The following is a 24014-nucleotide window of genomic DNA, read 5'->3' as shown; positions in this document are numbered from 1 at the left end:
TTTTTTTTTTTTCTTCCTTGACTTCTTCAGTGTTGCCAAAACGGTGTCCTTACACGCCCCTTTTCATGTGTGAAAATAAGGAAATTCGCACGGAGTCGTCAGGCGAGTAAGGTGCGTGGGGCAGCGGAACCATGCCATTATTAGCCAAAAAAACAGTCTAACAGAGACGACTCTGTATACAGGTGCGTTGTCATGTCGGAAGAACCAGTCTCCTGTCTGCCCCAAATTGGGTCTTTTTTTTTTGACGAACACTATTTCGCAATCTTCTTAAGACTTCCAAATAAAAGGTCTGATTGACAGGCCGACCTGGGGGAACAAACTCTGAATGAACTATTCTCTTGGCATCAAAAAGGCAAATCAGCATTGTTTTGATGCTTCATTTGACTTCATGACTTTTTTCTTTTTTTTGCAGGGTGACGATGAGGTGTTCCACTGGCTTGACTGTTGCTATTTTTCTGGGTTGTAATCACAATCACAGCACCATAACTCATCACCATTAATGACCTTCGCCAACAAATCTGGATCAGTTTCAGGTTGTTGTTTCAAAGCACATGTTTCAACTCGACGTTCCTTTTGATTGTCAGTCAGAACCCGAGGAACAATCTTGGCAGCAACCCTTTTCATTCCAAAATTTACCGTTAAAATTCGATGAACTGAGCCCCAAGATAACCCACTAATCTCTATGAGCACAAGCTCTGGAATTTTTTCGAAATTTTCGTCGATTCGGGCAGTTGATGGACGTCCAGAACGTGATTTGTCATCAATCGCCATATCGTCTTTCTAAATCGCGCAAACCACTCGTACACTTAAGATTTTTCCACTGCGTCATCTAGGTAAGCTGTTTTCAACAATAAAACAGTTTCAGCATCATTTTTACCAAGCAGAAAACAAAATTTCACAGCTTCACGTTGTTCACTTAAACTTGGGATCATAAAAACCGAAACAGGAACAAAACAGCGCTAGCAAAAACAATCACTGCGCATGAACAGAACAAGCCAGGTCAACAACAGAGGCGGCACTGAACTGGCAAACAGTTGCACTGTACATCCCTATCGACAGAAATGCGTAGTACACAAGCTCCGCCCACGGCACTGTTGTTACGGATATATTTTACCCCCTCGTATACCGTAAGATAGGCCTGCGCTACGGGAATGAAGCTTTATTTCCCCTTGCACCAACCTACGACCTAGATGGATGTTCACCTACGAATGTTGTAAATGGAAATACTGCATACGCTAGCATCTAGCGTATCACAAAGGGATTAGGAAAACCACATCACATTTTTGTAGCCTCCCAGATTTACGTGAGCTGAAACAGAGAAATCAGTTGTTCATTCATCAAAAATGAAGAGGTCTTACACGCTTCAAAGGTCAACTAATGTGTTCAATATCTGTTAGAAGTAAGATCGGACCTCTCTTCTCCTGTACGTGACTGTGTGGTTCTTAGAGGTAAAATACGAGCTGTTGGACAATTGTTTCTAATTACACTGCTCTAAATTATATCCTATGGGATACATTCGTTGAACTAAACATTTTATTAAAAATATTTCGGTAACCGCCTGTATACAGCAAAATAAGTTTCATCCTAAATGTAAGCGCATAATGGCAGTGTTACCAGCTACGTGCAATACACGCTGTCGAAGTATTTGACATTGCAGTGCACTTTCGGACTCACATAAATGAAAGAAACAGTTTACTAACGATGATTTGCTAACCACCCAAAGCATATAAATTTTGTCTTAAAAAATAACCTTATCCTTTATTTAATCATATGTCCAAACTTTTGACCATGGACTGAAAGACACATTTACTATCGCCGTTCGAAAAAACGATGAACAGATGTAATTACAATGCATAATGTGGTAGAGCATGCACTGGCGACTGGACGACACACATCGTCTGGCGTTGTTGGGGCTTCGTAACAGACTGTATCTTTGGGTGATCCCCAAAGAAAGAAATCAATCAAGAGGAGTGAAATCAGTGGACTTCGCAGGCCATTTGACAACAGAATTTAATCCTATCAAACGTCCTGGAAAGTCGTTCAGTATTTGCGTTGCAACACGGTACGAATGAATTGGACAATCGTCGTATTGCAGCCACATATCCAGCGGTCCTCTTATAAAAGAACCAGCAGAATGTTCGTGAGAAATGGCGTATACGAATATCCAGTTAGAATGCCTGAGATGAAGTAGGTTCCCACAATGTAACTGCCTATGATGTCGTACCATACGTTTAAGCTCCGGGGCCGTTGATGTTGCACCTGAAGAAGGCAGTGTGGTTATCGGGTGCCCGTAGTGCCTGTTATGCAAATTTACATTAGTGTGGTTAGCAAACGTTGCTTCATCGGCAAAGAGCATGCAATGGAGAAACGTAGGGTCGTCTCTCAGTTGCTGAAGGCAAACCGACAAAATTCTCTACGACGTTCGATATCAGCGGATGGACCTGTAAGGGTAAGGAGACAACCTCAGGAATCCATGGATCTTGTATGTCAGCGGAGGACTGTTCAAGCTGGTGGAGGCTCTGTGACGGTGTGGGGAGTGTGCAGTTGGAGCGATATGTGATCCGAGATACGTCTAGATACGACTCTGACAGGTGACACGTACGCAAGCATCCTGTCTGATTACCTGCATCCATTCATGTCCATTGTGTATTCCGGCGGACTTGGTCAATTCCAGCAGGACAATGCGACAACCCACACGTCCAGAATTGCTACAGAATGGCTTCAGGAACACACTTCCGAGTTTAAACACTTCCACTGGCTATCAGCGTCCCCAGACATGAACATTATTCAGCATACCTGGGATGCCTTGTAACGTGCTGTTCAGAAGAGATCTCCACCCACTCGTACTCTTACGGATATATGGACAGACTTTGCTGGATTCATGGCGTCAATTTTCTCCAGCACTACTTCGGACATTAGTCGGTCCATGCCATCTCGTGCTGCAAGACTTTTGCGTGCTCGCGGGGACCTTACACAATATTAGGAAGGTGTAACTGATACTTTGGCTCTTCAGTGTACCTTATCTATAGAATTTCGGTACAAGCATATTGTTAAATTAATATTGAACGTATAGCCTATGTACGTGAGGTTGACATTTGACGTACTCCCATTACTTACTGTTTGCAAGGTAGAATTACCTGTTCTAGGAAAAGATTTCAAAAAGCTTTCGGCGGGTAAGTCCACCTCTCGCCTCCTCTTGCCGGACCTTCAGCTTAAGGCAAATAAGAGGTCTCTTGTTGTCGTTATACTGTGCAGTGATCGTCGCTCTTGCATTAGGCGATGCAGTCGGCTGCACCAGTGACAAACAACCGGTGCGCGCAAAGTTTAAAAACTGTTCATTTAGAAAGTGGTAACTGCGTTCAGAATTACGGCCCAGATTTTCAGACGGGAACATTGCATCATACCTCTGAACAACACTGTCACTGGAATATCGTATCGTATCGCATCGTAAGCCAGTAATGGCTGGAGAGAGACTGCATGAAAATGGGGAACTCAACCTGGCCGTTAAAAAGCAGACAGTTTTCTTCTATCCTAAGTTTTGGACTGTTGGGCGTGAAGGTGGAACTTCGTTTTGTAAAAATGTGAATTTCAGATTGATTACTTGGGTTGCGAGAATGACGGAGCCGGCCGGGGTGGACGAGCGGTTCTAGGCGCTTCAGTTTAGAACCGCGCTGCTGCTACGGTCGCAGGTTCGAATCCTGCCTCGGGCATGGTTGTATGTGTTGTCCTTAGGTTAGCTAGGTTTAAGTAGTTCTAAGTTCTAGGGGACTGATGACCTCAGAAGTTAAGTCCCATAGTGCTCAGAGCCATTTGAACCATTTGAGAATGACGGAATCTCAAAAACAGAGGAGAAAAAACATCTACCTCGGACTGTCCTGCGCGCCTGTGAACTACATTGCTGACAGTTTAAAACGGTCATTATAGTGAAACCTTTGAGGCACCTGTCGCACTCCCCTTTTATTTAGATTACAAAGACAAGCGAGGCTTAGTTTGTCGATCCATCTAGCTCCTTGGCTCGTAGGGAAATAAGCTCTTAATAACTGTAAGTAACAAACTCAAAGCGGTAGGTATGGACGCCTTAATGAGCTGCAGTATCAAAAGGGAAGGTTAGAGGTTAACGTTTTGTCGACAACGAGCTGGCTCGTTGGAACGAAGCACGAGCTACATCTTTCAAAAGCCTGTATAACCACCTTTTGCATCGCCGACCTCTCAGAGTGTCAGTGAGGGTCTGGAAGGTCTACAATACCGTTGGTTTTTAGGACAAGGAGTCGTCGTGAAATAAATGAATCAGAGTCTGTCGGTATGGGTTAAAGGTGCACTGAATTGTGCCAAGATTAAAGTTGTTGGTGATGTGACACATTACTATAGAAACTGATATAAAGTATCTGTCTTTTCCTTGAGAAAAAAAAATTACACGACAACAAAAAAAAAAAAAAGAAAAAAAAACGTATTGGGCCATGGTAAACGACCCATCCCAAGTCATCCAGATACTGATTCACCAACAGACACTGACATCTCAGAGGGGGAAACCGTGGCAATGGGGGGAGCTCTGCTCCCATCATCCGTACAGTATATATACAAGGTGGTCCATTGATAGTGACCGGGCCAAATATCTCACGAAATAATCGTCCAACGAAAAAACTACAAAGAACGAAACTTGACTAGCTTGAAGGGGAAACCAGATGGCGCTATGCTTGGCCCTCTAGATGGCGCTGCCATAAGTCAAACTGATATCAACTGTGTTTTTTTAAATAGGAACCCCCATTTTTATTACATATTCGTGTAGTACGTAAAGAAATACGAATGTTTTAGTTGGACCACTTTTTTCGCTTTGTGATAGATGGCGCTGTAATAGTCATAATAGTCATAAACATATGGCTCACACTTTTAGACGAACAGTTGGTAACAGGTAGGTTTTTTAAATTAAAATACAGAACGTAGGTACGTTTGAACATTTTACTTCGGTTGTTCCAATGTGATACACGTACCTTTGTGAACTTAGCATTTCTGAGAACGCATGCTGTTACAGCGCGATTACCTGTACATACCACATTAATGTAATAAATGCTCAAAATGATGTCCGTCAACCTCAATGCATTTGGCAATACGTGTAACGACATTCCTCTCAACAGCGAGTAGTTCGCCTTCCGTAATGTTCACACATGCATTGACAATGCGCTTAGGCATGTTGTCAGGCGTTGTCGGTGGATCACGATAGCAAATATCCTTCAACTTTCCCCACAGAAAGAAATCGGCGGACGTCAGATCCGGTGAACGTGCTTCGACGACCAATCCACCTGTCATGAAATATGCTATTCGATACCACTTCAACCGCACGCGAGCTATGTGCCGGACATCCATCATGTTGGAAGTACATCGCCATTCTGTCATGCAGTGAAACATCTTGTAGTAACATCGGCAGAACATTACGTAGGAAATCAGCATACATTGCACCATTTAGATTGCCATCGATAAAATGGGGGCCAATTATCCTTCCTCCCATAATGCCGCACCATACATTAACCCGCAAGGTCGCTGATGTTCCACTTGTCGCAGCCATCGAGGATTTTCCGTTGCCCAGTAGTGCATATTATGCCGGTTTACGTTACCGCTGTTGGTGAATGACGCTTCGTCGCTAAATAGTACGCGTGCAAAAAATCTGTCATCGTCCCGTAATTTCTGTTGTGCCCAGTGGCAGAACTGTACACGACGCTCAAAGTCGTCGCCATGCAACTCCTGGTGCACAGATATATGGTGCGGGTGCAATCGATGTTGATGTAGCATTCTCAACACCGACGTTTCTGAGATTCCCGATTCTCGCGTAATTTGTCTGCTTCTGATGTGCGGATTTGCCGCGACAGCAGCTAAATCACCTACTTGGGCATCATCATTTGTTGCAGGTCGTGGTTGACGTCTCACATGTATCTATTTTTCCTATTTCCTTAAATAACGTAACTATCCGGAGAACTGCCCGGACACTTGGATGATGTCCAGGATACCGAGCAGCATACGTAGCACACGCCCGTTGGGCATTTTGATCACAATAGCAATATATCAACACGATATCGACCTTTTCTGCAATTGGTAATAGGTCCATTGTAACATGGGTAATGTATCACGAAGCAAATACCGTCCGCACTGGCGGAATGTTACGTGATACCACGTACTTATACGTTTGTGACTATTACAGCGCCATCTATCACAAAGCGGAAAAGTGTTCCAACTAAAACATTCATATTTCTTTACGTACTACACGAATTTGTAATAAAAAATGGGGGTTCCTATTTTTAAAAAAAACGCAGTTGATATCCATTTGATCTATGGCAGCCGGCCGCGGTGGTCTCGCGGTTCTAGGCGCGCAGTCCGGAACCGTGCGACTGCTACGGGCGAAGGTTCGAATCCTGCCTCGGGCATGGATGTGTGTGATGTCCTTAGGTTAGTTCGGTTTAAGTAGTTCTAAGTTCTAGGGACTGATAACCACAGCAGTTGAGTCCCATAGTGCTCAGAGCCATTTGAACCATTTTTTTGACCTATGGCAGGGCCATCTAGCGGGCCAACCATAGCGCCATCTGGTTTCCCCCTTCAAGCTAGAAGTTTCGTTCTTTGTAGTTTTATCGCTCGTGAGATATTTGGCCCGGTCACTATCAATGGACCACCCTGTATATATTCATTTGTGTTTACTCCATACCCCTGCCTCCTATATATATATATATATATAGGAGGCAGGGGTGTACATATATATAAAATCAAAGATACCCTTCTAGTGCTAGTGCTGCCACGTGCCGTCTATGAGTGGTTATTGCGGGTTGACATCGAGGGTAGAAGATGGTCACGTTGTGACTGCACGTGTATAATTGGAGAAGCATGGCTAAGGAAATTTGTTGTGTCCCGGCGTTTGCCTTAAGTGATTTAGACACACCACGGAAAATTTAAATTTGAGCAGTCGAGCGCGGATTGCAACCACCGTCCTCCTAAATGCGAGTCCACCACTTTCTATTGCGCGCCTCGCTTGCTAGTTGAAATATCGGCATTACAAGGATAATAATAATAATAATAATAATAATAATAATAATAAATTATTTAACAGCTACATTGCAGACCCATACACATTCCCTGATACACTTATACATGGAATAACGTATCTGAAACCTAAAGATCAAGCAGACACAGCAAACCCAGCAAAATATCGCCCCATAACATGCCTACCAACAATATACAAAATATTAACTTCAGTCATTACACAGAAATTAATGACACATACAACACAGAACAAAATTATCAATGAAGAACAAAAAGGCTGTCGCAAAGGAGCACGAGGATGTAAAGAGCAACTGATAATAGATACAGAGGTGACATATCAAGCTAAAACTAAACAAAGGTCACTACACTACGCATACATTGATTACCAAAAAGCTTTTGATAGTGTACCCCACTCATGGTTACTACAAATATTGGAAATATACAAAGTAGATCCTAAATTGATACAGTTCCTAAACATAGTAATGAAAAATTGGAAAACCACACTTAATATCCAAACAAATTCAAATAATATCACATCACATCCAATACAGATTAAGCGTGGAATATACCAAGGAGACTCATTAAGTCCTATGTGGTTCTGCCTTGCCCTGAACCCACTATCCAACATGCTAAATAATACAAATTATGGATACAATATTACTGGAACATACCCACACAAAATCACAAATTTGCTATACATGGATGATCTAAAACTACTGGCAGCAACAAATCAACAACTCAACCAATTACTAGAGATAACAGAAGTATTCAGCAATGATATAAATATGGCTTTTGGAACAGACAAATGTAAGAAAAATAGCATAGTGAAGGGAAAACACACTAAACAAGAAGATTACATACTAGATAACCACAGCGACTGCATAGAAGCGATGGAAAAAACAGATGCCTATAAATATCCAGGATACAGACAAAAAATAGGAATAGATAATACAAATATTAAAGAAGAACTAAAAGAAAAATATAGACAAAGACTAACAAAAATACTGAAAACAGAATTGACAGCAAGAAACAAGACAAAAGCTGTAAATACTTTCGCCATACCAATATTGACCTACTCATTTGGAGTAGTGAAATGGAGTAACACAGACCTAGAAACACTCAATACACTTACACGATCACAATGCCACAAATATAGAATACATCACATACATTCAGCAACAGAAAGATTCACATTAAGCAGAAAGGAAGGAGGAAGGGGATTTATCGACATAAAAAACCTACATTATGGACAGGTAGACAATTTAAGAAAATTCTTTCTAGAACGAGCAGAAACTAGCAAAATACATAAAGCAATCACCCACATAAATACATCGGCTACACCACTACAATTTCATAACCACCTCTACAACCCTTTAGATCACATAACATCAACAGATACAAAGAAAGTAAATTGGAAAAAGAAAACACTACATGGCAAGCACCCGTATCATCTAACACAGCCACACATCGATCAAGACGCATCCAACACATGGCTAAGAAGAGGCAATATATACAGTGAGACGGAAGGATTCATGATTGCAATACAGGATCAAACAATAAACACCAGATATTACAGCAAGCATATTATTAAAGATCCCAATACCACAACAGATAAATGCAGACTTTGCAAACAACAAATAGAAACAGTAGATCACATCACAAGCGGATGTACAATACTAGCAAATACAGAATACCCCAGAAGACATGACAATGTAGCAAAAATAATACATCAACAACTTGCCATACAACATAAACTAATAAAACAACACGTTCCCACATACAAGTATGCACCACAAAATGTACTGGAGAATGATGAATACAAATTATACTGGAACAGAACCATTATAACAGATAAAACAACACCACATAACAAACCTGACATACTCACCAATAAAAAGAAGAAATTAACACAACTAATTGAAATATCCATACCCAATACAGCAAATATACAGAAGAAAACAGGAGAAAAAATTGAAAAATACATCCAACTGGCTGAGGAAGTCAAGGACATGTGGCATCAGGATAAAGTTGACATTATACCAATTATACTTTCAACTACAGGAGTCATACCACGCAATATCCACCAGTACATCAATGCAATACAGCTACATCCAAACTTATATATACAACTTCAGAAATCCGTAATTATTGATACATGTTCAATTACCCGAAAGTTCTTAAACAGAATGTAACATATACCGTACAGTTAAAAGGAAGTGACGCTTGATCAAGGTCCGCGTCACTTTCATTCCGAACCAGACCTAAGGTCTTAGAAAGGAAAGATAATAATAATAATAATAATAATAATAATAATAATAATAATAATAATAGAGTTCCTCTTACCGTGCAGACTTCAATGGTCGGTATTTATATTCGAGATGCGTTTAGCTTCGTGGATAGTAGCCTCTATGCGTAACGTTTTGTCTCCAAAATGCAGCAGGCGAGGATTCAAACATGTTAGTAAAGGTGTTTGAATTTGTAAACACATCAATTCCCAAACTTATCTAGATAATCTTCTAAAAATAAAGTAGTGCGAAAACAGTTTGTGGTGTCACCGCCAGACACCACACTTGCTAGGTGGTAGCTTTTAAATCTGCCGCGGTCCGGTAGTATACGTCGGACCCGCGTGTCGCTACTGTCAGTGATCGCAGACCGAGCGCCACCACACGGCAGGTCTAGAGAGACGTACTAGCACTCGCCCCAGTTGTACAGCCGACTTTGCTAGCGACGCCACACTGACAAATACGCTCTCATTTGCCGAGACGATAATTAGCATAGCCTTCAGCTAAGTCAATTGCTTCGACCTAGCAAGGCGCCATCACCAAGTTATATTGAGATGATAATACTGTATCAACAAGACCAATGTTCACCAATTGTGGATTAAAGTTAAGTATTCCAGCAGCTACGTACTTTTCTTTATAGCATTCATTACGGATCCTGTTTCAGACCTCACGCCAGCCTGCGTGAGTTTAAGCGCGTGCCTTTCGGCTTCCTCTCATTGTGTCTAGGCTGTCTTGTCTAGACACAACACAGTTGTCTCGAAAATAACAGGGAATTGTAGAAAAATTACAAACTCGAGATACTTTTCAGTTATTTTCACTCGTGGGTGAGCTTGCACCCTGACCGCGTGTGCAGAACATTTCTGCCTGTTGAAAGCGCCCATTGCACAGGCTAGTCGTAACTGCTACCGGCAAAAACTCCGATTCGCAGGTGGAACCAACAAACCACGTGAAACCGTAGAATGCAATCGTCCACGACCGGTGTTTGCGTAATCGCTGGTATTTGATTTATGGGCGTAAGGCAGTGGTTGAAGTCATAATTCTCTGCCTACGTTGCGTCTTCGACTGCTCGAGACTACGTCAGTGGCTTTAACATCTAAGAAAGCAGTGGGCAACAACTCCACTGACTACTTAGCACTCCTCCTGTCAGATGCAAATTCTCAGCTTATCCACACACTACAGGCGTAGTGCCCTTTGCCCTTTATCCGCAAAACTAGTGGCATTTCGCCGATTCTGACAAGAGTTCAAGCTTGGTGCACATCTGCACTGAAGGGATCATTGGCCGTCCTAGCCTTAATTACGTATATGTGGCGTCTTTTCTTTTGGAAATGTCCCAATGTCGTACACACCACATATAAAAGCGTACTTACCTCATCAAGCTGATTCATATTGACAACATGTGTAGCACACGACAGCGACTTCAACATATGTAAACAGGAAGGCCCAGCTCTCAACCGTTTTCGAGAAAATCGAATTTGAAAATTTTAAGCCTACTTACATACTTCTTGTGGTCGCTAGCATTTAAGGAGTACGCAACTGACCGTACTTGTTTTCATTCCCACGTTATTCGGCCAAACTGCAGTATTAAAGTAATCCTTCCTTATTGTGCTCCGCTGGTGCTGCCTCGGGACGTTTATGTTTACGCGGTGCGTTCAATAACAGATGCAATGTATTGTTTTCTGATATCATTTTGTTTTTAATGAGGATTCCAGTACAACATATTATTCCCCGTTCTTTCGGCTACAAAACCCAATTGTTCAATATAACCTCTGTTCAATGTTACGTCCTTACACCACCTTACCGGGAGGATGTGTATGCGAGCATAGTACCACTACTGCATCGTTCTTCGGCCAAACAGATCGTTGTCGCAAGGTGCGAGATGAGGACACACACCTTTGAGTACACCAACTGGTGGACGAGTGTGTCAGCACTACCAACGGAGACGTCCCGTTGAACAGCGAGGTCTTCGATTGTGATACGTCGATCACTTCGAATGAGTGTGTCCGCACGTTCCAACACTGCAGGAGTCACAGCTGTATGCGGTTGGTCGGACAGGTTTGCGCGACTTTGTTGCGATGATGACAGACGCCTCTTCCAACGACTCACCGTGCTTTTGTTCACTGCCGGGTCTCCGTAGACATTCTGAAAGCGCCTATGAGCATCTGCGATACTCTGGCTTTCAGCCAAAAGAATCTCAATGACAGCTCTCTGCCTGGAACGCACTTCCCTTACAGACGCCATTTTGAAGGCTACGTATAGCGTTGCCACGTATCGGATCTTCATGAAGCTATAGGGGCTGAAGCGGGAATATTCCACCATGTCCTACAACAAATTCCACATTTTTTCAATCGAAATGGGGGGAGGAAAAATGTTTCGCACTACTTACTGAACGCTCCTCGTACATGGAGGCGAAGACCCTTATACAATGAGTGCAAAATTGCGCATACATCATCGAACAGAATACAAAGATATCATTTAGAGAATACTGCATAAAAGTTCAATCAATCGTACATCAGTCATCTGTACCGATATTCGGTGATACGCTTCGATATGTGTGGTACGCTGCTAAATTGTGCGATGATCGAAAGCCGTTTATGAATGCAAAGCAAGTTTGGTTTGCAATAGGCACAATGAAAAATCAGGTACATACAAAAATTCGGCGTTCATCCACACTTGCTGTATGTCACAATAATTACTGTTTTTCATGTTTCCACGGTCAGAATCACCCTGATTACTGCGGTGCTCCATAGGTTACATATTGTACTTGTCACAAATGTATATACAATAATATAAATGTAATGACTAAACTTACCTGAATGAAAGTTCTCTTGTATCCTTAAATATTGATAATTTGCACTGTTGCGAATACCTGGGAATGGAAAAAGTACCAGCGGGGACATTCGATCCATAGACCTCACCCTTATTAAACAACGCGCTTACTCACCCGGCTGTGTTTGCGACCATAGAAAGCACATAAGCAGGCCTTAAATTTTCAGACCGGTCTTCTCGAAAACAGGTGAGAGTTGCGTCTTCCTGTTTACGTATACTGAAATTCTAGTAGTGCTGTTTCCACATTATCAGTATGAATGAGATCGGTGAGGGGGAGCTCGTACGGTCCACTTGTCAGCAAGTGTCTCGGAATCCTGCATATTCGGTTCGCTAGACAATCAATCAAAGAACTCGTATTACTGAGTTGTATTACAATCAACTCAATTACAATACTTAACTTTGATAGATATGTCGCAAGCAAAGGGCGACATACAAAGTAATCAGTCTTCTTCAGAATAGACAAACAACTGTGCTACGTAGAGATCCATAACGAAGTGGCCCACGTTGACGCTGCTGTCGAAGTGGTCGGGCTGTCACGTTGTCGTCCTGGAGGGAGGTCGGTCAGCCGTCTCTTCTCTTTCGTTCCCGACTGGCGTGCCGGCGCTGACTTCACGCTGTAACAGAACCAACTAAAGGGAAACTTTCTTCAATTTGTGTTAACTATCACAGATCGCATCAGCCAAGTACTCACAAAACACGGTATTGATTCAGTGCATAAACCAAGAAAAAAGACGCACGAATATTTAAACACGGCAATGGACCTCTGCCCGCCACTTGCCACAGCTGAAGTACATAAAGTCTTTTGCACCTGTCGCCAAATGTGCATAGGAACTACAAAAAGAAGCAGACATGCATCTTCAGGAACACAAGAGCAATTGTCATCTGGGCAAGACGGACAAATCAGCAGTAGCAGATCATGCACTAGGACCGGACCACCACCAAATTGGTTTCTCAGACACTGTGGTTTTAGCAAGATTTAATAATTACTGCGCTTGGAAGCATAGAGAGACCACAGAAATTCAAAATCACAAAAAACAATTTTAATAGAAATGAACAAGGAGTGAAATTAGAAACGTTGTGGGCCTTAGTGCTAAATAAAACTAATACCGCCAACTCTTCTCCACTGCAAGCTCCATAGCATACGTCGGCGCGACTCCACGAACGTAGGCAGCGATCGGATGACGTCACCAACCGACCGTTATGCTAACAAGGGGATCATATCAACTTCCCCTCCCTGATTTGATCCATATTGACAGGATGTCTAGGGCACGATTAGGATTTCAACATACGTAGACGGGGACACGCAACGCTCAACCATTTTCGAGAAAACTGAATTTGAAAATTTTAGGTGTACTTTCATACTTTGCATGGCCGCTACTAATCAAGAAGTCTGCAGCCAAGAGAAAAAATGTTCAAATGTATGTGAAATCTTATGGGACTTAACTGCTAAGGTCATCAGTCCCTAAGCTTACACACTATTTAAAATAAATTATCCTAAGGACAAACACACACACCCATGCCCGAGAGAGGACTCGAACCTCCGCCGGGACCAGCCGCACAGTGTATGACTGCAGCGCATTATACCGCTCGGCTAATCCCACGCGGCTGCAGCCGAGAGAGGAAGCGCTTATTTTCACAAGCGTGAGGTCTGAGGATCTAATCTCGCTGTTGGAACTTCTTTTCATTCATTCCCATGTAATTATAGCAACAGATCTATTATAACTGTGCAAATAATCAGTATTTAATTATTTATATACTATTTACATAATCTATAACCTGAAAAAAGAGCATTTTGTTTCATAAGGAAATTGAAAATAACAAGATACACAAGAACTTTCAATCAAACGACATAGTCATTCTATTTATGTTAATGTATCCACAGTTGTGACGAGTAACTTTAACTTGTGGCGTACTACACGTATCAGGATGATACTGATCGTAAAAACACGGGAAATAATAATTATTGCGACATAGACCACATGTAATGAGCGATGAATCTTAGCATTTGTACAGTTTTCTCAATGTGCCAAATGCAAAACAAGCTCTGTCTGCATCTACACACAACAAAAAAAGTTTTGTATCACCTCGGTTCCGAGAGTTCCTGAACCTATATTGAAAACTGGAATAGAGATAAACATAAACATCATTTCCGCCCTTTTTATTGCTCGTGAAAACCACACATTGCATGTTGTACCACCATAGACTACAGCGAAACCTTCAAAGGTGGTGGTCCAGATTGCTGTACATACCGTCCGCATCTCGTGGTCGTGCGGTAGCGTTCTCGCTTCCCACGCACGGGTTCCCGGGTTCGATTCCCGGCGGGGTCAGGGATTTTCTCTGCCTCGTGATGACTGCGTGTTGTGTGATGTCCTTAGGTTAGTTAGGTGTAAGTAGTTCTAAGTTCTAGGGGACTGATGACCATAGATGTTTAGTCCCATAGTGCTCAGAGCCATTTTTTTTTGCTGTACATACCGGTACCTCTAATACCCAGTAGCATGTCCTCTTGCATTGATGGATGCCTGTATTCGTCATAGCATACTATCCGCAAGTTTATCAAGGCACTGTTGGTTCAGATTGTCCCACTCCTCAACGGCGATTCAGCATATATCCCTCAGAGTGGTTCATGTGTCACGTCGTCCATAAACACCTCTTTTCAATCTATCCTAGGCATGTTCGATAGGGGTCATGTCAGGAGAACATGCTGGCCACTTTAGTCGAACGGTGTCGTTATTCTGAAGGAAGTCATTCACAAGATATGAACGATAGGGGCGCGAATTGCCGTCCATGAAGACGAATGCCTCGGCAATACGCTGCCGATATGGTTGCACTATCGCTCGGAGGATGGCATTCACGGATCGCACAGCCGTTGCGGCGCCTTCCATGACTACCAGCGGCGTACGTCGGCCCCACACAATGCCACTACAAAACTGCAGTCAACCTCCAGATTGCTGCACTCGCTGGACAGTGTGTCTAAGGCGTTCAGCTTGACCGGATTTACTCCAAACACGTCTCTGACGATTGTCTGGTTGACGGCATATGCGACACTCACTGGTGAAGAGAACGTGATGCCAATCCTGAGCGGTCCATTTGACATCTTGTTGGGCCCATGTGTACCGCACTGCATTGTGTCGTGGTTGCAAAATGGATCTCGCCATGGACGTCGGGAGTGAAGTTGCGCATCATGCAGCCTATTGCACACAGTTTGAGTCGTAACACGACGTCCTGTGGCTGTACGAAAAGCATTATTCAACATGGTGGCGTTGCTGTCAGGGTTCCTCCGAGCTATAATCCGTACGCAGCAGTCATCCACTGCAGTAGTAGCCCTTGGGTGGCCTGAGCGAGACATATCATCGACAACTCCTGTCTCTCTGTATCTCCTCCATGTCCGTACAACATCCCTTTGGTTCACTCCGAGACGCCTGGACACTTATCTTTTCGAGAGCACTTCCAGGCACAAAGTAGCAATGCCGACGCTATCGAACCGCGGTGTTGACCGTGTAGGCATGGTTGAACTACAGACAACAAGAGCCGTGTACCTTCTTCCTGGCGGAATGACTGGAACTGATCGGCTGTCAGACGCCTCCGTCTAATAGGCGCTGCTCATGCATGGTTGTCTACATCTTTGGGCGGGTTTAGTGACATCTCTGAACAGTGAAAGGGGCTGTGTCTGTGATACAATATCCACAGTAAACGTCTATCTTCCCGAGTTCTGGAAACGGGGTGATGCAAAACCTTTTTTGATGTGTGTTTAAACGGTTCTCGATCATCACACAATATCGTGACGTACCACGCGCACCTGTAGCTAGTATTACGCGGGAACGAAAAGAAAGTACAGGAAGCGAGATTCGATCCACAGACCTCGCGCTCATGAAAGAAAACGCTTAGTCTCTCAGTTGCGGACTCTTGGAACTCTAACGACCATAACCACATCTAAAATTTTCAAACTCGGTTTTCTCTAAAACAGTTGACATTTTACTCTTTTTGTTTACATCAGCTGAAATCATACTTGCGCCCTACACACCCTGTCAGTATGAATGAAATCAGTGAGAGGAAGTTCGTATTGGTTCCCTTGTGGTTATGACCCAGTCTATAACTGCTTCCCGAGTCGTTAACGGCTTTGATGAAGTATCCTCTATTGGTAGACGAGACGTTAGTCAGAGAATTATGCGCTGGACGACGGTGTTACGCCAATAAAACAAATGTCACCAATTACGCAACCTTGGGAAGTAGAGAAAGATAAGAAGCAATGGTAAAAACCAGCCGCTAAGCAAAAAAGTAAGAGAAAGATTGACCCTCCGAAAGTAGGATGAAGGAAATAGCATTCCATTTCCACTCTTCCATAGCCATAGCCATAGGCTGTAGACATGTCTTCACAATCAACCTTCGTTACAAATTTAAGGGAAGTCGAAGTCTAACCGACAAACAGAAACATAACGAAGCAAAATATGCATAACGAGAGAACCGTTCAATGAATTCGAAAAGAAAATTTTTTCTACAGATCTTACCGGAACAGCTAAGAAGTTCTGCTCATACGTTAAGTCAGTATGTGGAACGAAATAATAGTCACTCAGTGATCAAACTGGCACCGAAATGATGATGACAGAAGGGTCAGAAACTTAATTCGGAATTCCGAACTTGTTTCTTTAATGGAGGATCGTAATACTATTCCTTCAATCAATAATAATCGCACGAATGCCTAAATGGAGGGTACTGTGGTGAATGTCAGTGGAATAGAAAAACAACTCAGATCACTCAACTGTGGAACGGCATCTGGGTCATCTGCAAGATTCTTCAGTCATTGTGCAATGAAGGATACAAGGTGGTAAGAAAAAGTTGCAAGGGATTCAAGAAAGATCTTTTCTTAGATGGACCCAGTTACAATCCTAGATCGCTGACGTCAATCCCTTGTGAAATTATTGGGTATTTTCTGTGCTCACTATGATATTTTGGAAAGACGAAAAACCTCTGTATTAAATTTAACGTATATTCCGTAAGCAGAGATATTGGGAAACACAGCTCGCTCTGTTTGTCCATGAAATCTAGAGTGCTTAGACAATAGAGCGCAGGTTGATGTCGTGTTTCTTGACTTCCGGAAAGCCTTCAGTACTGTTGTGTACGACTTCGTATACTCTGGTAATGAGAAATGTGCTTCAGAGTAGAGCGGCAAATGTCGTCGTAGGAAAACTAGACGAGAACAAAAACCATTAGCGAATAAGGGAACACAACAAACAGAAGATTTACTTCACTTTTATTTCTCCAAGCACACGATGACTCAATACAAATACAAGCGAGAAACAGAGTTCAGCTATCACAGCATTAACAACGTTGAAACAGGAGTAGCGACTAGGAGGCTGCCACTTAGCGTCCCAAAACGAAGTGGCTCCAAGCACGGATGGGCTGAGCAGCTACCGCTGGTCATCCCGTATCGCGGCGGCAGAGACCAGTCGTGGTACCGAGCGTGGCTCAGCAGGAGTGCGCCATTGGGTCCTCTGGGTCCTGCACGACCGCTATCGGCGTCTCACGGAAACTTTCTGTTGCGGTGCTATGACGCCCGTGGGGTGGTATCGATACGTGATATCACAAACACAGTTCCGGAACAAAATAGGAGCTTAACAACGGACAACATTTGTTGCTGGAGAAAGGACTCGGAACTCAACACCTTGATCTTGGAACACCACTCACGATAGCCTTTAGGCCTGCTCCAGCTGGACGACTGCTGCTCATGAGGCAGTACGAGAGCGCTATGGGATCGGCATGTCGCCAGCCCCTCCAGCCGTTGCCAGCATTCCGGCGGTGCCACTGCTTCTTTGTTGAAGCAGCTCCTTATTTGGACTCACGAAGCTGCGTGGATCCTGTTCCGGACACCCCTAACACAGAAAAAAAATCTGAAGGTGTACCTGACGCGAACTCTTGTCCTTCCACACTGAAGGCAGAGATGTCAGTCATTCAGCTAAACAAGAGTTGTTCTTAACAGGACGAAATCGACAGATCTAAGGGGAATTTAAAGTGTATGCCAAGGAAGTGTGTTAGGGACCATTACTGTTAATATGCAGATAGCTCCAAAATGATCTTTTCAACTTTGATACATGCATTTCAGAAATGGTGGTACGTAGGAAGGTGTGGTTTGGGCCATATTTCTTTTTACTTTGCTTATTGACGAAAGTGGCCACCTCATCCCCAGCAGATGGCACAGCATGATAGAGACCAAATCTGACACCCAAGTCTAACACAAATTCGTAACACGTTACAGAAACATGCAACTATCATGTTTGAATGGTACTCCCACCGTTTGACTGTGCAAACTACTTTATGCTATCGTCATGATTTCGGCTTTAAGAAATCATCAAGTGTAACATTGGAAAATGTACAAATGTATAGAAACTGATGACGAACCAAAATTTAACATCAGTATGCCGTTCCTATGTCACATTAAAATTTTTCGAAATAATACTACCTACATGTTGGGTATAATTAGACTTTGTTAAGTGAAGTGATCGACAAAATATATTGAACTGTGTGTTCCAGGACGTAGATAAGTACAAAATCATCAAAATGTTTGGCAGACACATAGGAAACATGTTTTCCAGCCATGAAACATCTGAGCCACAGAATGAACAGCAATACAGTAGTTACATATGCAATGATCATGGTCTAAAAATATACTATAGAGGTTACTCGTTCACTGGCGCTCAGTGTTGCGCGATCCACGATTACAAAAAGATCATAGGTGCGTAAAATCGGACATCTCTGGAAGAACTGTTGTCTGTGAATGCAACTGTAAATACGTTTTTGGAAGAACAGTGCTGTCTGTGAATTCAAGGTGTAATCAATATCTTTGTAGCACGTAGTAATATAAGATAAAGAAGTCAAATGCCGGAATTACAGTTCAGAGATGATTATATGACTGTGGCCCAAAAATATGAAAAGATTGACACAAACCTGTCACGTCCGACCGTCAGACAATGATACACGAGGATCGATTCCAGAAGTGTTGTGAAGGGGACGAGTTCTGTATGTCATAGCAAAAGTGATGTAGTTTTGGAACAGGTGCACCATGCATTTATCATAAGTCCAACCAAATCAATCCGTCAAGCCGCAAACCGTACTCTTCTACCTATCCCGATTTCTGAAATATATGTGGCAAAAGTTGTAAACATCATTTTGAAACACCCTGTATATATAAATGATCCAGTGGATAAGGTTGGAAGCTCCCTCCTGCAGTGCCTAAAATAGATCCACGATTGTTCCTTGCCTTCGTAATAGACTACACGTAGTGAAGCTCGTATATTGACGATACAGCCATTATTGGGACACCCACCAGTTTTAGCTGATTTCACAATCTTTCCTTCAACCTTTTTGGCTCAATTACTTACGGTCCCCTTTTAGGGTTCGACCTTCACTTTTCTAAATTTCACAGTCCAGGCCGTATGGGGAAGGGCACCTTACGTGGTGCATAATCTATCCACCGTGCGCTGTGATCTTCTGCACTTAATATTAGAGTGGGGTTACACCGAGGTGACAAACGTCATGGGATACCTCCTAATATCTTGTCGGACTTCCTTTTGGCCAGCTTAGTCCAGCATATCGATGTGGCACGGACTCAACAACTGATTAGAAGTCCCCTGCAGAAACACTGAGCCCTGCTGCGTGTAGAGCCATCCAGAATTGCGGAAGTGTTGCCGGTGCAGGAGTTGGTGCACTAAATGATCTCCCGATTATGTCCCATAAATGTTCGATGGGATTCATGTCGACGATCTGGGTGGTCAAATCATTCGCTCGAATTGTCCAGAATGTTCTTCAAACCAATCGCGAACCAATTGTGGCCCGGTGACATGACATCGTTGTTTGGGGACAAGAAGTCCATGAATGGCTGCAAATGGCCTCCAAATAGCCGAAAATAATCATTTGAACCAGAGGACGGAGTCCATTCCACGTAAATGCAGTACACACCATTATGGAGTCACAACCAGCTTGCACAGTACGTTGTCAACTATTTGGCTCTTACCAACTGAAAGTGCGACTCATCTGACCAGGCCACGGTTTTCCAGTCGTCCAGGGTTCAACCGATATAGTCACTTGCCCAAGAGAGGCACTGCGTGCGATTTCGTGCTATTAGCAAAGGCACTCGCGTCAGTCGTCTGCTGCTGTAGCCCATTAACGTCACAATTCGCCGCACTGTCCAAACTGATATTTCCATTGTTCGTCCCACATTGATCCCTGCTGTTATTTCACGCAGCGTTGATTTTCTGTAGGCACTGACAACACAACGCAAACGGCACTACATCCAGTTGTTAAGTCGGCCACTGCGTTGCCCGTGGTGAGAGGTAATGCTTGAAATTTGGTATTCTCGGTACACTCTTGACACTGTTGATCTCAGAACCCTGAATTCCCTAACAATTTCCGAAATGGAATGTCCTATGCGTCTATCTCCAACTACCATTCCGTGTTCAAAGTCTGTTAATCCCCATTGTGCGGCGATAATCACGTCGGAAAAGTTTTCACATGAATCACCGGAGTGCAAATGGGAGCTCCGCCAATGCACTGCCCTCTTATACACTACTGGCCATTAAAATTGCTACACCACGAAGATGACGTGCTACAGACGTGAAATTTAACCAACAGGAAGAAGATGCTGTGATGTGCAAATAATTAGCTTTTCAGAGCATTCACACAAGGTTGGCGCCTGTCGGGGACAGCTACAAAGTGCTGACGTGAGGAAAGTTTCCAACCGATTTCTCATACACAAACAGCAGTTGACCGGCGTTGCCTGGTGAGATGTTGTTGTGATGCCTCGTGTAAGGAGGAGAAATGCGTACCATCACGTTTCCGAATTTGATAAACGTCTGATTGTAGCCTATCGCGATTGCGGTTTATCGCATCGCGACATTGCTGCTCGCGTTGGTCGAGATCCAATGACTGTTAGCTGAATATGGAATCGGTGGGTTCAGGAGGGTAATACGGAACGCCGTGCTGGATCCCAACGGCCTCGTATCACTAGCAGTCGAGATGACAGGCATCTTATCCGCATGGCTGTAACGGATCGTGGAGCCACGTCTCGATCCTTGAGTCAACAGATGGGGACGTTTGCAAGACGACAACCATCTGCACGAACAGTTCGACGACGTTTGCAGTAGCATGGACTATCAGCTCGGAGACCGTGGCTGCGGTTACCCTTGACGCTGCATCACAGACAGGATCGCCTGCGATGGTGTACTCAACGACGAACGTCATTTTTTCGGATGAATCCAGGTTCTGTTTACAGCATCATGATGGTCACATCCGTGTTTGGCGCTATCGCGGTGAACGCACATTGGAAGCGTGTATTCGTCATCGCCATACTGGCGTATCGCCCGGCGTGATGGTATGGGGTGCCATTGGTTACACGTCTCGGTCGCCTCTTGTTCGCATTGACAGCACTTTAAACAGTGGACGTTACATTTCAAATGCGTTACGACCCGTGGCTCTACCCTTCATTCGATCCCTGTGAAACCCTACATTTCAGCAGGATAATGCATTACCGCATGTTGCAGGTCCTGTACGGGCCTTTCTGGATACAGAAAATGTTCGACTGCAGCCCTGGCCAGCACATTCTCCAGATCTCTCACCAACTGAAAACGTGTGGTCAATGGTGGCCGAGCAACTGGGTCGTCACAATTCGCCAATCACTACTCTTGATGAACTGTGGTATCGTGTTGTAACTGTATGGGCAGCTGTACCTGTACACGCCATCCAAGCTCTGTTTGACTCTATGCCCAGGCGTATCAAGGCCGTTATTACGGCCAGAGGTGGTTGTTCTGGGTACTGATTTCTCAGGATCTATGCACCCAGATTGCGTGAAAATGAAATCACATGTAAATTATAGTGTAATATATTTGTCCAATGAATACCCGTTCATCATCTGAATTTCTTCTTGGTGTAGCAGTTTTAATGGGCAGAAGTGTACCTTGCGTACGCGATACTATCCCTATCTGCATATGTGCATATCGCTATCGTATGCCTTTTGTCACCTCAATGTATGTTCGTACCCATTGTTGGGTCGACGGGAAGGTGCGGCGTCGTCATGTACCCTCACGGTTGCAGCCCCCCTTGACAATGCGGGGACTGCATTGCTGATGCCTGAGCTGTAACCTCTTTATGTATGCCGAGTTGCAGGTTCCTGTCCAGTCTGAGGCACTGGGACTAGGGGCACCTGCTACCATGCCAGGTAACCGTTGCTGGACGGGGTGACGTCCATGGGGAGAGCCTCCGATCGGAGTGTGTGGCATCAGGACGAATGATCCCCAATGAAAAGGAACAAACTCACTCTTACCGTTGGATAGAAAGCAAGATTCTAATGCTGAGGCTTACAACCCCACGGTGCTTCCGTCTTCGGGCACCCCATGGGATGAGAGTCAGGGAAGGAGGAATGGAGGTGGACAGTTCGACCAGTTCTTGGTAAGTTTCAGGACTAAAGGAGAAACTTCTGTGACAACGAAGCCTTCGTTTTCTTTCAAAATATTCGGAATCGGTTCAGAAAAATTGCTGCAATAGAGGAGATAAGAAATGAATCTATGTTGATCAACACGTTGAATACTAACCAATCACGGGCACTTTAGGCCTCTGACAAGCTCGGGAATATAACGGTTACAAAAAAAATGGTTCAAATGGCTCTGAGAACTATGGGACTCAACTGCTGTGGTCATAAGTCCCCTAGAACTTAGAACTACTTAAACCTAACTAACCTAAGGACATCACACACATCCATGCCCGAGGCAGGATTCGAACCTGCGACCGTAGCGGTCGCGCGGTTCCAGACTGTAGCGCCTAGAACCGCTCGGCCACCCCTGCCGGCTAACGGTTACATCTCATAACAAATTGAACATGATTCAGGCCGTCATCTTCCATGAGAACGTAACGCTACAAGCAAATGAAGAAGTGCATCCTAACTTATGGCGACGTTGAGTCCATCTTATTCGTCGTTTCCAGGGAGGATATTAGAGTGGACAATGGAGCTTTCATCCTAGCCTTCGATGGAAATGTTACCTGAGAAAGTGAAGGTCATAGTTTATAGGTGTGTTATGTGGTGTTTGTTCTTTTGGACATGTCGGAAAGAACAGACACCGCATATATAATTAAGGCTCTGACGGCCAAGATCCCTTCAGTGCAGGTGCACACGAAGCTTGAACTCTAACGGGAATCGGCGAGATACCGTAAGTAATTAAGCTAATGAGCAAGGATACTACATGAGTTTCGAATGGCGTAAGTTGAGAATTTGGGTCTGATGGCGGGCATGCTAGGGTAGTCCGTGCGGTTGTGGTGACTGTTGTGTCCGGATAGCGCATCTGCCTAGTAAGCAGGAGACCCGGGTTGGAATACTGGTCTGGCACAAATTTTCAACTTGCCCCACTGATATAAATCGGTGACCACTGCCCCTCGCGCTGTGCTAATGACGCTGCTTGTGGAGCGTGCGGCAGGACAAGGCACAATGGCAGCTCTTGCGAACAATCCGCTAAATGTTTAGATTGCCCAGAACACCATTCCTCTCGTTCGCTGACATGTTCAGTTTAACAGGGCGAAGAAAACCTAGGAACATATAACAATTGACCGCCTCTCTTAACAAGACGCTGAGACCAAGTTTGAACGACTTCACCTGATCGATTCACACCTTGCACTATGATAAGGTGTCGACGCAGGTCCTGAGCCTAGCCACATGTCGATGCCTATTCTGAATAGTGGGAGGGGACACCAGCTCCCTCGACCCCCACATCAGTGATACCAATGGTAACCACCCCGTCGGTGCAGCCGGAGTTGCCTCGTCCACCTGCGGTATCATCAAGGAAGAAGACACTTGCCAAGGTGCCCCCTCCCAGGACGGAACAGACCACCTGTCTATCAGCACCCAGTGGC

The sequence above is a fragment of the Schistocerca serialis genome, chromosome 3, assembly GCF_023864345.2.
Source record: "Schistocerca serialis cubense isolate TAMUIC-IGC-003099 chromosome 3, iqSchSeri2.2, whole genome shotgun sequence".
In the NCBI taxonomy this organism is placed as follows: domain Eukaryota; kingdom Metazoa; phylum Arthropoda; class Insecta; order Orthoptera; family Acrididae; genus Schistocerca; species Schistocerca serialis.
The sequence above is the reverse complement of the archived record's forward strand: the minus strand, read 5'-3'. Positions refer to the sequence as shown.